Genomic DNA, 15,507 nt, shown 5'->3' with positions numbered 1-15,507 from the left:
TGAAGCCCAGTTCAGTTCTCCAAGGAGCAGTCTGTAACTCTGCCTTAGCCTTCTATTCCTGCTTGGGGAAACCTCAAGGTCTGATAGAGGTAGACATTAGAGTATTTTCAGTTTTTTCTTGAAGTGTGCACAGCTCTGCACATGTGCTTGGCATTCTAGATATCAAGAATATGTCAGAGCTAAGCACTACTTATGGAAATATCATTCCCCAGATATTCCTTTTAGATTTTTATTCAACTTCTTATTTAGCACTGATGAATTTGAGTGAACTCTGGAAGTTGATGATGGACAGGGAGGCCTGGCATGCTGTGATTCATGGGGTCGCAAAGAGTCGGACACGACTGAGTGACTGAACTGAACTGAACTGAGTACTCCACCCTAGGCTGCTTCCATGTTGGATAATTGCCACAGATTACTTTCAACACTAGGAGTAAGACTTCACACAGGATAAGCTTTGAATTTGATCAAATAAAGGCAAACCCTGAAAATGGAACTTTTCAAGGAGCTTCAAAATTGTGATGTTTCTCTGGGAATGGGGGTTTTGGGAATCTCCAAACCCATCTGTCTTTTCCAGTGCCCACTAGAGTACTAATTTTTATAGCCATCATAGTTGTGAGGCTGTTGGCTCTCAAGCATGCTGTGGACCTGGGAGGAGAAAGATGGGAATAGGGAACATTTAAATGATGCGAAGCTTACAGTTCTTACTGAGATTCATTTTTCTTGATAGGTTCTCCTTGGATTATTGCAAGTTCCTTGGTTCAGTTTCCAAGATTCTAAAAAAACACAATTTTGATAATTTTTTCCATTGTTCTTATCTCTTCTATGGAGGAGCAGATTTTTCACCATTCCCAATGTACTTCTCTTAATTTGCTTCTAATATAAATTATTCTATTCTAAGTTAAAACTGTTTTAAGCTGTATTTAAACAGTGATATTTAGAACACGTTAGAAATTGCATAACTTACAACTACTTAAACATTAAAATTATGAGAAGTTTCTGATGAAAACTTAAAAATTTCCAAATTGATACATACTTTTATAATTCTTTGGGGGCTAAATCATCAGAACATGTTTGAAGTCTGTCTTAATAGGAAATGAGTTTGAAGGACCTATTTGAAAAGAAATGGAAATTTGTGACAACACAGATGGACAGAAAGGGCATTGTGTTAAGTGACATAAGTCAGCAGAGAAAGACAAATAATTTATGATATCACTTATATGTGGAATCTTTAAAAAAATATATAACAGAATAAAACAGAAACAGACCATAGATACAGAGAACAAATCAGTGGTTGTCAGAGGGAAAGAGAATGAGGGAATGGAAAAAAGAAAAGGTAACTCTGTGAGGTAATGTGTGTACATCATGTTGTTCACTTATATATAATTTTTGACAATTGTACTCAATAAAGCTGAAAAAAGGGGAAAAAAGGAATGAGAAGACCTTAAGTATATTTAGAGTGGAACAGTAAAACACAAAGTTCTTTTAACTTATATATTTAAGAATATGACAATGTAAAAGGGAATATATATATATATGACATGAGACAAGATAGGAAAAAAATGTGAAGAAAACAAAGAAGAAAATGAGGAGGAGAGTGGTGCCATGGTTGGAGATTAGTGCCTGTCGAGTGGGGCAAGTGGGCAATTTCTTATGGCAGATGGTTAAATATCTTAAAAGAGATTTATAAAAATGAAATTCAAGTATGTTCTGTGTGAATAACCAAGCTCTCAAGTCATCACCAAAACATTACGTATGCAAAACAGATAAAATGAAATGACAACAGAAAAGGAAAAAGTGAGAGCCAGCATGGATTCTCTTTAGGTATCCTCTGGAGGGTGTTTTCAACTCTGTATTCCTGCTGGAGCACTGTCTTCCAGACTAACCATAAAACTGGAACACCACATCAGATGTACAGCATGTACCCTGTTTGGGGAGAAGGTGATATTTCTGTAGTGTATTTTGGAACCCCATCAATAGAACCCTTCACTGAAGATTCCAAAGAATGCCAACTGGAAACCTGAAAGCAATTTTGATAAATTTGAAGAACTTCAGTGTTAATTTAGCATGGAATCCCATGATCTGGATGCTACTTCCTCCAAAAGTTTGGCATAGAATGTATGTAGTATTATCCTTGTGGTTGGAAACTTCTTCTCAACAAAGCAATATGCATAGATGAAAGAAATGCTTTGATGAGCTTTCTAAGAAGGATTTAATTTCATCTTTGTTTATGACTGCATGCCCAGAATCATATAAACAAAAACTGCACAATTTAGCTAATGTTCCAAGATTGAAATGAGTCCTGTTGGTTCTCACTGAATCCCAGAAGATGCTCTGAATTCAGGAAGCGCTGTGCCTTTACACTCTGAAGCGCGCTTTCAGGGTGACCAGCAAAATGATTTGGGAACACCAGCAGAACCACAGAGAGTTGGAAAACACTTTCGGAATAGTAGTTAAGAACCCTTAACAATTCCTCTCTAAAGTCCTTAGCTGTGGAAAATCCATTTTCTGATCCTTACCGTCAAAAAGACTATTGCATAATGCATCCATACCTGTATTTGGTGGAATAATGTTCTTCTCCCTGTCATTAAGATATAAAACAACCAAATTTTAACACAGTTTTTTTTTTTTTTTTTTGTAGCTATGCTACTTAAAATTTTTTCACTGTCCTTTCAGTCAGTTTGACTTCCCAGTGAGTGATTTACAGCACACAAATAGTTCACTCTACCTCAGAGTGAAATTAAATTATTAGCCACATACCACTCACTAGCTTTAAACTGGGAATTCTTGTTGACAATAAAAGATTATAAAATACCTTGCTTGTTTGTGTATGGTAGATAATTTCAGATGTGAACATTTTTATGCATTGTCCCCCTTGAGGCTCTGAAATATCTACTGTTCTCTCTCCACACAATCTGCATTAGGACACAAGCACACTCAGTCCCTTGCTCATCTAAGTTAATATTTTACTCTTCTTGTTTCATTAGTTTAAATGCCCTTCCTTAAATTTTAAGTCTCATTCCTTAAATCTAGGCTCTACTGTTCATTCTTTCATAAACTCTTTTCCCCATTCTCTTTGTACTTTTCTCAAAATATTGCCTGAACCTGTTTGAATTAATTTACTTCAACGTGATGTTTGTCATTAAGTCTTTTGGAGGCAGTCTGCTGCTGCTAAGTCACTTCAGTCGTGTCTGACTCTGTGTGACCCCACGGACGGCAGCCCACCAGGCTCCCCTGTCCCTGGGATTCTCCAGGCAAGAAGACTGGAGTGGGTTGCCATTTCCTTCTCCAATGCATGCAAGTGAAAAGTGAAAGTGAAGATGCTCAGTCGTATCCGACCCTCAGTGACCCCATGGACTGCAGCCTTCCAGGCTCCTCCATCCATGGGATTTTCCAGGTATGAGTACTGGAGTGGGGTGCCATTGCCTTCTCCGTTGGAGGCAGTCTACCCTCTGCTAATGCAAAACTCCTTATAAGCAGAGATTCTCCCTCCTTTATCTACATTTCTCTACAACTAGCTTCTAAATATTTGGGAATCTGCTTAGAAAAAAGAGCCCCAAATTTAGACTTACCTAGAAAACCAGTGGAGGAAAATACCCAGTTACTCTGCATTTTGTATTATGATTTTATGGAGAAAAATCTTAAGAAAAATCAAACAGTGTAAAACACTACACTCGGGCCTATGCAGTACTGAACTTATATTTCCTATGGAGAATCTAACTATCAGTAAATTTGCTACAGTCTTTGAGTAGCAAAGCCTTCAACAATGTGCACAAAGGTTTTGACTAACTGAACTGAAATGACAGGTTACTTTAATTGAGCAAGTTAGATATCATTTTGAGTTAAACTCTTATTTAGTGTCTCAAAAGCCATTAACAAAGGGAATTGACTGAACTTTTCAACTTTTCACTATTTATTTAGACACTGTATAGACATGGCTGAAGGAAATTTCGCCAAAAATACCTCAAAGAATTTTTTCCTTCAACTGCATAAGATCATGAGAAAATAAAATCCCTCTCTTCTCAAATGACACTTTAAAGTTATAAGAGTACAGTGTAGGGAAATCAGTTCAGCCATGGATTATCAAAACAACAGAAATATAAAACAGGTACCAATTTATAGTATTTGTTGAAATAAATTGACTCTGATTCAAACTGTCAGTTAGGTTCTTTGACACTGAAAATAAAATACCAAACATACTAATGTAGAAACTTAGCAATGAAAAGCATGACCCTCCCTTTTATGATATTATCTTACTGTGAATTGAATTGATTGATAAATAAAGTTCAACTTGGCTCTTTCTGTATGAATTCAGTCCTGAGTCAAAGGGTTTTTAAAGTTTACACACACCGTTTCTTCTCATATTTTTATCCTTTACAGAAACCGTTTTGCATTTATACCTATTTGGTTCTACTGAACTCCATGATCTTTCTATCACTGCTCCTTTTGAACAAAATAGTTTTTCCGGCATAATCTAGGTCTTGGTTGAGAGGAGCGCATCTCCTTTTGTTTGTTGTCAGAAAGTCTCATTTGTGTGACTAGTTTAGTCCCAACATTAAAAATTTAAGGAGCAAATGGACTGAAGGAGATTCAGGTGCAACAAGTTAAAAATAAAAAAAAAAAGTAGATGTTAAGAGTGTATGCAAGATAGAGTAATGTACCAAGGTAGGGTTGTGTTCTCGATGACTGCCATCAGAAAGGGCCCATCCATTGAATGTTGCTATTATATCTTGGCATAAACTGTGTTGAAACACTTTCAGCTGAAGTGCCCTGCCCAGGATGGTGACCTGCAGTCCCCTGGGTTCTAAGCTGTCCTGTGGATAGAAATCCATTTTCTGTTTCCCATATCCCCCATCGTCTCACCCACATATCAGGGTTTAGTTTGAAAGAATGAAGTGAAGACCTTACAAATGCTTAAAAACCAGAAATTCTGTCAAGGGGAAAAGAAATAGAAAAGAGAAGAAAGAGAATAAATCCCCAAATCCCGGCACATGCAAAAGCTTTCTTATTTTTTCCCCCACTTCTAAAGGAGATGAGTCAAATAAGAGCCCATTCAAAACCACATGAGTAAAAATGAAGTTGTGTGTTTTTCACATCCTTCAGAACAGGCTAAGGGATGAAAATGAGGGCGAGTTCCCTATAGTCAAACATGCCCAGAAGTAGCAAACTTTGACTTAGCCACGAGCCAAATAAGCTGCTCCTGAATAATCAGGTCTTGGTTTAAATCCATAGAGATGCCCTTTTCATGTATGTGAGGTGGACTTTTGATTTCATCTCTGGGACAAAGTTTGAAGTTATTTTGTGACTCTAGCATAGAAAATGAAGGAAACCCTTGTAACAGACGGCTCATGTAGGCTTATTATGAGTGTGTGTTTAACTCCCTCATGTGAATTATATTTTGAATCATTACCACTCAAGAGTCACAGGGTTTCATCTACTTAAGCTCAAGATACCTGCATTCTAAACTCAACTTGCTGGGCAAATACCACTTTAATACTTGAGTACTTAAATACAAATATTGTATCAGAAATTAAATCTTTCTCTTGACTTCTATCACATTAAATTAACAGACACTGTAGCAGATCTACATTACACATCAAAAGAATAACTTTTTAGAATTCATAACAGACAAAAAGAGCCAAAATTCAGTTTTTATGTCTTTTTACAATGGAAAAAAGGTTCCTGTGGCAGAGGGATAAGACAAACTCTCATCCTAGCATATGATATAAAATGGATCTGAAGTAGCAAAAGCATACATGCCCAGTGAACACTGAAAGTATGAATGACATCAGGACACATGTCTAATTTATCCCTTTCTTTTCCTGAACTTACTATATTTGACTGATAAACTTACCTCAAGATGGATAGTTATTCATGGATAATTTCATCTAAAATGCCCCCCATTACAAATGGATTTCAAGCCTTTAAACTTTCTACTATTCCCTGAACTTGCAATGTTTTCAGTCCTACTTTTGTCAGAGTAATATGTTTTTCTGGGTGTGTCTGGAAGGAAATTTTCTATAAAATTTGTTTTAGACCCTGTGTTGTCAAGCATTAAGTTTCAGAAGTTAACGGACTCAAAAAATTGTTTTAATCTCCGTTTGCTCTGCAATAAGGTTCTGAAAGGGAAATACCAATATATGAGGTCAACTAAGCTATGAAAATTTCGAAAGTACCAAATCCCAGGATGTATGTTCATAGTGAAAACCTGAATGACCAAACCAGAACTGTTTTGCTTTTTTTTTTTTCCCTAGCCCAGACAAGCTCCCATTATGAAACTTTGAAAGCTATTAAAAAATACTTTGTTATGGAAGGAGAATGGCTTTATTATCCTGTAGACTTTCATTTTTAATAATATTTGTATACATTTGTGCATATGAATTTAACCACTTGTTAAAAAGAGTGGAAAGAAAGAAATAAAGTGTTAGTTCTTCCGTCTAATAGTTAGTCATGTCCATCTCTTTGGGACCCCATAGACTGTAGCCCACCAGGCTCCTTTGTCCATACAATTCTCCAGGCAAGGATACTGGAGTGGGTTGCCATTTCCTTCTCCAGGGCATGTTTCCAACCCAGGGATCAAACCCGGGTGTTCCTGCACTGGAAGCAGATTCTTGACTGTCTTAGCCACCAGGGAAACCCTATTAAGAGTGGAGTTCATCTAATTTGGGGCAAATATAAATGTAGCAATAGTATTAATAAGGGGAGTTTACTGTGCAAAGTATATTTTGCAAAATATACATATAGCTGTTAAAATTATTAGAGAATTAATGAATTCCAACCCCAGATGTACATGGGGGCCTTTTATGTCAATGTGTAATGCCCTTAATTTAATAGCCTAACCTCAGCAATGGAAATAACAGTGCTTATTCTACAGGGATGTATGGAAGCCCAGCCACAGAGGCAGTAATCAAAATTTTGGAAAAGATAAAATAATTGATCAACACTAATTTTGTATTTTTAGTGGCAGGAATTTTGCTTCTGATAAAAAAAGCAGTTCCCAGCTTTCAGAAGAGAATCCCTTAGTTAATAATTTCTTACATGTATATATATATACACACACACACACACACACACACACACATATATTTGTATACATTGTATATGTAAAAAATGTATATACATATATAAAGCATTGTAATAGTAGAATACATTCTAAATGGTCATATCTTTCCAACTCTGTTCCTTTGTGTCAGAAACTAGGAATATCCTGTGAGGTATGTCACTATAGGTTCTAGAAGAAATAATGTTGTCCTTATTCACTACAGTAAAACCCTCTCTGTGGTAACGTGCTAATTTTAACCACTGACCAGTACAAGAAATGCAGCCCTCTGTCTAGGGACATACCTTCTATCCAAGCATGCATAAGATCAAACAACAATAACCAACAAAAGATCCATGTAATAACGACCCAAGCTATATTTCTATGGCAGAATCATTTTTTGTAACTTTGAAAGTACAATTATTCTTTTTGGTTAAAATTATGCAGCCCTTTAAATAACTCTGAGTAAATGAATTATGTGCCATTAAGAGATTTCTTGAAAGTTTTTATTAGCTATGAAATAAAACAGCTTTAAGTTTTAGAATGTTCTACTCAGTTGGAGACTCTCATGTCTTTGTGATATTCTGGTGACAATTTCTATTCTAAGTGTCAAAAACAACTCTGCTATCTGGAACAAGTCATGTAGTATTCTCTCCTTTTAATATTCTAATCGTGAGGTGTGAAGTGAAATGGTTGCACAGTGTAATGGTGGTAAAGAAGTGGAGTGTCAATGAGACGGGGAAGGTGACAGACTCAGAATAGGTCCCTGAGGTGCTCTCCAAGTGCACTGGATAAAGATTCCCCTGGGAAAATTTTCTCATTAGTTCTCAGACACAGTTCAGTAATTCAATAGCACCAGGTTACCATTAGTCACAAGACCAAAATATGGTACTTTCCATGCTTTAGTTCCTTTATTTGTATATGTCATTTTCAGACTGAAAATTATGAGCCCCACTCTCGTGCAAAGACAGTCAGTGAATTGTTTACGTACTGAAGTATGATAACATGACAAGCAGATTCTATAGAGTTTTCTTTTAATTGTTGACGTATGAAGCGATTCAAAAGGAAATAGACATTTTAAATGATTCTAATGATACTTCACTAAAACAACTGTCAATTTCTTTATACCAGAATTACTGAACATGCACACATACACACACACATGTATGCACGTATATTTTCATAAGAAAACCAGGAAGCATTCAGGCAGTTGTTAAAGATCACATCATCAACTCTGTTGCCCTTATTTATGCTACTTATAATATAAACTTACTGCTGCTTAAACCAGTTGCTATCTACTGACTATATTCTGTTTCATAAATTGTTAATGTTCTTTATAAAATCAGAAAATGTCAAATGATTTACTACACATGTGAATATGGTATGTCCACATTTTATACTGCAACAGGAAGCTCAAAGACTGTGACCTTTAGTTAATTTTCTATATAATTACTGAGAAAGATGTTAAAGCACAGATTATAACTCTACATGTTTTTTTTCCACAGTCATAAATGGTATGTACCTTTTGCTATGTTTTGAAATTTAACTGCATGCCCAGTCCACAGTTGAAGGTGTAATGGGTTAGGGGCTTGTCTACCTCATTCCTCACTAGGTCAGAAAGAAAGGAGTATGCACCCCCGCACCCCTACTAATCATTTAAATTCTCCTTGTTATATTAGGGAATCAATAATGAAACTTATGAAAATGAAAATCAGATGCTATACTAACAGATTGTTGTAGATCTTTGTATTTCATAAGATAACTCAGTATTTTACTAAATAGATATTGCAGTGATGGTCATTCTTATGTTTGAAAGATAACTAGTGTATGGTGTTACAAAAATTACTCAATTTACTTTATAATACATTCTAGAGGAAATATAATTTAAATATATTTACCTAAACATCATGACAGAGTAGAAGAGGAAGTCAACCTTTGATGAATGCACCGTATGTTTCTTACAGAAATAAAATGTGGTAGGTAAACTGTAAGAGGAAGTTATCTATTAGAAATAATTATGAGACACAGAGGAAAGACTAGACTTTTCCAAAGAATTGATGAAAAAAACCCTTCCTATTAGAAACACATGCCTATCAAAACAGTAATGATCAGAATTCCAAGCAAACCATCAAATACTTCTGTTTATATGCTACCCATAGAGTTATTGTTGAATTATAAATTGTAAATATGTATAAGTGACTCATTTTAAAGAAGTTGTCAGCTGCAGCTACAGTTCTTCACCTTCTGTCATCCCAACTATCAAGGGGGCTGACTCAATCACTTTCTTGTCAGTCTACCTTTCTTGCCTAGAATACTCAATTCCCAAAACACAACAAAATATAAATGAAGGGAAAGTGCTAATAACGCATAATTGCCAAGAGATATTAAGTTTTTAAAGCTCCTTTGCTGACTAAATTTAAATGAGCAAAATCCTGCAATTAATTCTCCAAAGCAGTAATATTTGTATTTTTAATAGGTGTCCGCTGAAAGGAAATACGTAATATTGTCTTCTGGTCTATCTTTCCTATGGTAGGAGTCTTACCAGCTTTTGAGACCCAAATATATGTAGTTTAGTCCATGTATATGATCTGTACTCATTAAAAACTAGACTAATGAAAAAACCCTACATTCTAATTAAAGGAAAAGTGGCTCTAAATGATAAGATTTGGAAGCTGTCCTGTATTGCTTAGAAGTTTAAAGGTGTATTTTAAATCTTTAGAATCAGGTAAATGTCATTTTTCAACAATTGAATCAAAATCTTTATATTTAGCAAATAATACAGAGTAGTTCTCAAATCTTATAATTTCATGCCATTTTCCCTTTAAATTACCTTAAAAATGCTACTGTGATGACAAAAGCTGTCTTCTCTAATGATTTGATACAATCAAAACATGCAATTTTTTTTCCATTTTTGACTTGGGTTGGTTTATTTTGTTTCTGCTGACATTGTATTTTGTGGTATGTTTTCATAACTGAGAAAAATCTTTTCTAAGCAAGAGAGATGGATGGTTCCTGAAATCACAGCTTATGGATTCAAATTTTTAGAAAAAAAGTGAAAATTTTTCCATGCTGTTTATTTATTTAGTCATTATTTTAGAAAAAATAAGCTTTTAGTTAAATTTTTTGCTGTGCAGAATTGCTTATATCTTTCTATATATAACTTAGTATCCACAGAAATAAATAGTGGAAACTCAGCAAAACAGTTGATCAGATAGTCTTATTGAAAGGAGGCCCTAAGATATGAAATTAGTAGTTTTCTCAGATTATGGTATAAGAAAGCTAATGGCAGTGTGTTACCCTTTCTGTAAGTTTTTGTTTCATTTTTAACATTTCCTACGTAAAATAGTTCTTAAGAATCGTAGAAATGTGTGATGTCTTTATTATCGTTGTAGTGCTGTGACTTATACATGCTATCACTGACACGAGTAAATAGACTCTATATCCACATGCAAACAAATGCAAGTCAGGGGCTGCTCAACAGATGTGCTCTTGTGTGGGAATCATATCACTTTTTCTGAAATACTGAAGGCATGACTTTCAAGTAGTTTTAAATTTCAAATCAGCTTAGTCCATATTTAATCTGGACATGTTGGTTTAACACCAAGCCACACCAGACCTTTTAAAAGTTCAGTGGCTGTGATATAAAATTCTTCACTGTGTTGCACCAATAAATTGAGAAGTGCAATATAATTCTCCACTATTACAGGGACTATCATGAAATGAAATAAAGACTTTGATACAGGTCCTCACTCAGGTGCACACTCTTTCACAGTTACATTGAAAGTGTATGTTCACAAAATTCATAAAAACTCACATAGAAGATGCATAGTTTATGGAAGTAAGTAGTAAAAAAGAAAATCAACTCCACTATTTTTTTTCCTGTTGGTCACTTTACATGCCAGTAGATTAAAAGACTCTGAGTTCTTTTTCTTCGAGGACCCCTTTGTAACTGAGTTATTTAGTTTAAAAAAAATTTTTTTTAAACTAAGCAGCCAAAAGAAAGAGGCACTTGACACCTCCACAAGTATCTCAGTTCTTTTCATATTGTCAATAGCTGCACTGATAGCACTGTTCTTTTGACAGCTAAAAGCAGATTGTGGGGGTTAAGTATGGGAGCAATTCAAATGTCCATAGTAAACTGCAGGGGGGCAGAGAGAGCTCAGAGAGCAGCAGCTTTAAAGTAATTGACTAATACAGTAAGGATATTAAAGTCATTTAGTGCCAAAAGGGAACACACTGATCCCTGACCCTCAGCCACTTTGGAGTAATCTAGTATTCAATCCAGCGTGTAATGACTGCCAGGCCTGTCAATCCTCCAGGCTCTCCAGTCAAATGCCTGTGGCTACTATTGGCTTATGGTAAAAGGACAGAAATGCAAGGAAATGCCTCTCAATCAGCCTATGATGTGATAATGTTATTGCTCCAATGTATTCTATATTGTCCCTGCATAGTTTAATCTGTTGAGACCCATGTCAAAAATTGCCCTTGTTCCCCAGAGGTCTTTACTCAACCTTTTAGTAATACAAGTAGATTTGAAAGAAAAGGGGGTAACTTACTTGATGAATTGTTTCCAGCCTATATATATATATATGTATGTATGTATGTATGTATGTATATGTGATAAGAGGTCAACTGTGTCTTAAACGCTATCCATGCAAGGTAAATTAGGAATGTGGCAGTAATCTGATTTGTGAACCCTTGTTCTGTTTTTACTCCAATGGGCAAAATATTTTACAATAAAAAATATTGACACAGAAGTGTATTTACATGATGGCTGATTCATATTCAGTGCATGTGCCAAAAGGAGTTTTAACAGGAGATTTCAGAAAAAAAGATTTATTTGTTTCTGCCATTTTGAGCTCATAAAAGTTGGCCAACTTTTGGGAAGCTTGCATTTCAAATGAGGTATTTTGCATTTGGAAAATAACATTATTGCTACAGGCTGCAATTGAAGAAAAAAACAAACGAAGAGAGAGTGCAGGAAATTGCCATTTTTTTTGGTATTTGATTTTGCTGTAATTCAGGCAATAGAAATTGACCCATATAGACTCTAAAGTTGAAAAATCAAAATGGGATAATAATTATTCAAATCCTATTTTATTATCTTACAAAGAATCTTTGTATTTCTTAGTCATTCCTTCATTTATTTTTCCAAAACCTACTATATAGCATCTTTGAAAAGGGAAAGCTCCGGTGAGGAGAATATTATTTTTAGAAACCATTAGGTTACATGGGGGAAGCATTTTACCTATTTCTGTTCCATAGAAATCTGCGCAGTTCATCACAGGGAAGGTGCTATCCAAAATTAGAAAAAAAGATGAACATCTATTTGCTTATAAGGTTGAAATAACTTTGGTGTCAAAAACAAATGGCATCAACTTTGCCCCCTCCATCAACCTGTCCTCTTGCCATTCAGCACTGTAATTAATCAATGATTAGTTGTAGTCTAAAAACCATTCTGCCTGTGTTACCCACTTTTCCCACTTGAGGTATTCTGAATTTGTGTGCAATATTTTGCAGAATGTAAGAGATAGAGGAAAATCTTACTTTTGTGTTCAGTGATTTCCCAGACCTCAGGGGCGTAATGATTGCAGGAGGAATCCCATCGGGCAATTTTTCATTAGTATCTATGACAAGCTGTTTCACCACAGGCTATTGTTTTCATGGAAAGTTCAAATACAGTAGGATGGGAATAAGGTGTGCTATTAACACACAATGGTATGATTATTACCTATCATATATATGTGACCTTTGTCACCTAAAACATTGATACTTTTCATTATGATGTACCATCCTAGTATAAGAGGAATAATTGGACAGCTTTAGAGTGCTTCTGTTAGTTGTCTAATTATATTATATATGTTTAAAGTTTTCAGAGCTTTCCTGAGAGGTGAGATAGAAGGGAAAAACCAAATAGGTCAAAGACTCACAGGGCTTTAAAGGACCTTGACATTAATTTGTCTATTCCTTCTACATCCTGGCATCAAGTAGCTAAGCTATTTCAGGTGAGGGTATATTTTATACAAAATTCTAAATTTCAGCATCACATGTATCTGCAAAAATCCATATGCCTCTAAAGTAATAACTTGACTCTACAAGCACACAAAAAAATCAGTCTTTATAGCTACCTATTGTATTACAAGTTTCTTCAATGAGTTGAAACTCATTTCTTCTCACATCTCCTTACACAAATCAGTAGTCCCGTTTTATTTATTTTTTGTTTGTACAACCTCATGTTCCCAATGACAGTTGTTAAATACATATTTAGTTTTCTCTAGAATGAATGTGAGTAATCATCATTGGTTTGGGTTAATTGAGTAGATTCTCCTTTAGCTTCAGCAGAATTAAGGGCACATATCTTCATTTCTCACAGTCAATATGTGGTTGAAAAAATTTCATTCCTTCAGCAAATATGGAATTTCAGCTCTGCACATGGCATTATGCCAAGTTCTATAAGGGGTATAAAGAAGAATAAGATATGATCCCTAATTTCAAAAAGCTTACAGACCAATATAGGAAGTGAAACACTAGACAAGTGACTATATAGCTAACCGTTGAAACAGGAAAAGGTAGCTAAAATTAATTAAGTACATATAAGTAGCCAGTCTGTATAACTCCAATTAATGGACACAGGATTACTTTCACTTGTTAGGCTGCCCTTCCTGAGGTTTAGGAAAGTCACCTTGTTATAAAGTCAGTGACTGTATTTGAAACAGGTTCTTTCTGGCTCCCAGATGGCACAGTGGTAAAGAATTGCCCCGCAAATGCAGGGGATGAAGGAGATGAAGTGTCAATCCTTCGGTCAGGAAGATCCCCTGGCGTAGGATATGGTAACCAATTCCAGTATGCTTGCCTGGAAAATCCCATGGACAGAGGAGCCTGACAGGTTACAGTCCATGGGGTTGCAAACAGTCAGACACGAATGAGCATACTTGTCCCCATCTTTTTGGCTCTGGGGGCCACTCTCTCCTAGCAAGACTGCCTCTTTTCCATAACAGGGCCCATCATGGCCTAATTCCCCCATGTGAGGAAACTCACCTTATTCTTTTCCAAAGTGAAATTCTATTTTTAATTTTAGGTAAAAGTGAGACTCCAGAGGTAACCATGCCATGCAGTGTAAGCAAAGCAGTCTTTATGTAGGCTCATCTCTTATTAAATTGATCTCTAAGGCCATGAGATAAAAACCATGTCTTATTTCTTATGGTAATCTGAATATAGTAGAAGTTTAAAACAAAGAACTAGCTAAATGGGTATGCAGAATATCTATTTTCTTCTCAGACCTAGAATTTTCTTTAGGAATTAATATCTGGAACATCTCCCAGAGAATGAGGATAATCCCACCAAGGTACAAAGTTGTGTTATTAGCCATCAAAATGTTTAGTCTGTTTATATTTATCAGGTTTTTCCACCATACTTTTTTTAAGGAAAAATAAATGTCAAAAAATTTATTTTAAAACAAGCATAATCTCTTCCATCTGGCAGACAGATTGTAGATATTAGTATGTATAATTCAGTGTGGCATATTGACTTTGTTTCTTGCGATCCAAGTGGACCCTGGCAGTCTCTAGGTGTGTGTGTGTGTGTGTGTGTGCGTGCTCAGTCACTAAATCATGTCCAACTCTGTGACCCGATACATTTATCAGAGTTTTTCCCATACTTTTAATTAATGTATGAGGAAAAGAAGGCTTCCCTGGTGGCTCAGACAGTAAAGAATCCGCCTGCAATGCAGGAAACCTGGGTTTGATTCCTGGGTCTGGAAGATCCCCTGGAGAAAGGAATGGCAACACACTCCAGTATTTTTGCCTGGAGAATCCCATGGACAGAGAAGCCTGGATGGGGTCACAAAGTGTTGGACATGACTAAGCAACTAAGCACATACACACATGAGGATAAGAAGGCAGAAAATTTGAGTGTATGAAAAAGTAAATATTATTTTGTGTGACTTTTATAATTCCATATTTAATGGCAGAATTGTACCAACAGGTTAAAATCAATGGATGATTGCTCTGCTAACCAGTCATATCTACATCTTCATTTCTATTCTTAAGTTATTTACTTAGAAGCTGCTATTATTATTAAGGGCCATTATGATAACCTACAGAGGTTTTATTGAGCATTAAAAATTTGAATAATTTCTTTATTCTTTCTCTTTAACCTGCTGTTTCTTATTTTTTAAACTTTTTACTATAAATATAACAGATCATTTGCACAACACATAAATATATAGCTCAAAGAGTGATCACAAGTGAGTATCTGAATAGTTACTGGGAAAGCCAAGAAATACAAAATTGGCAGCAATCCAACAACATTCTCTGGAACTTTGACAATTGCTATTTTCATCTTTTTTCCTCTTTACCAAAGATAACCACTATCCTGACTTCTAACTTTAAGGTTAAACTTTGTTTCGTCTTTATATATGTGGAATTACTTTTGTATCTAGCTTCTTTCACTTAACATTTATTGGATAAAAT

This window comes from Bos indicus x Bos taurus, chromosome 4, assembly GCF_003369695.1.
Source record: "Bos indicus x Bos taurus breed Angus x Brahman F1 hybrid chromosome 4, Bos_hybrid_MaternalHap_v2.0, whole genome shotgun sequence".
Classification (NCBI taxonomy): Eukaryota; Metazoa; Chordata; class Mammalia; order Artiodactyla; family Bovidae; genus Bos; species Bos indicus x Bos taurus.
The sequence above is the reverse complement of the archived record's forward strand: the minus strand, read 5'-3'. Positions refer to the sequence as shown.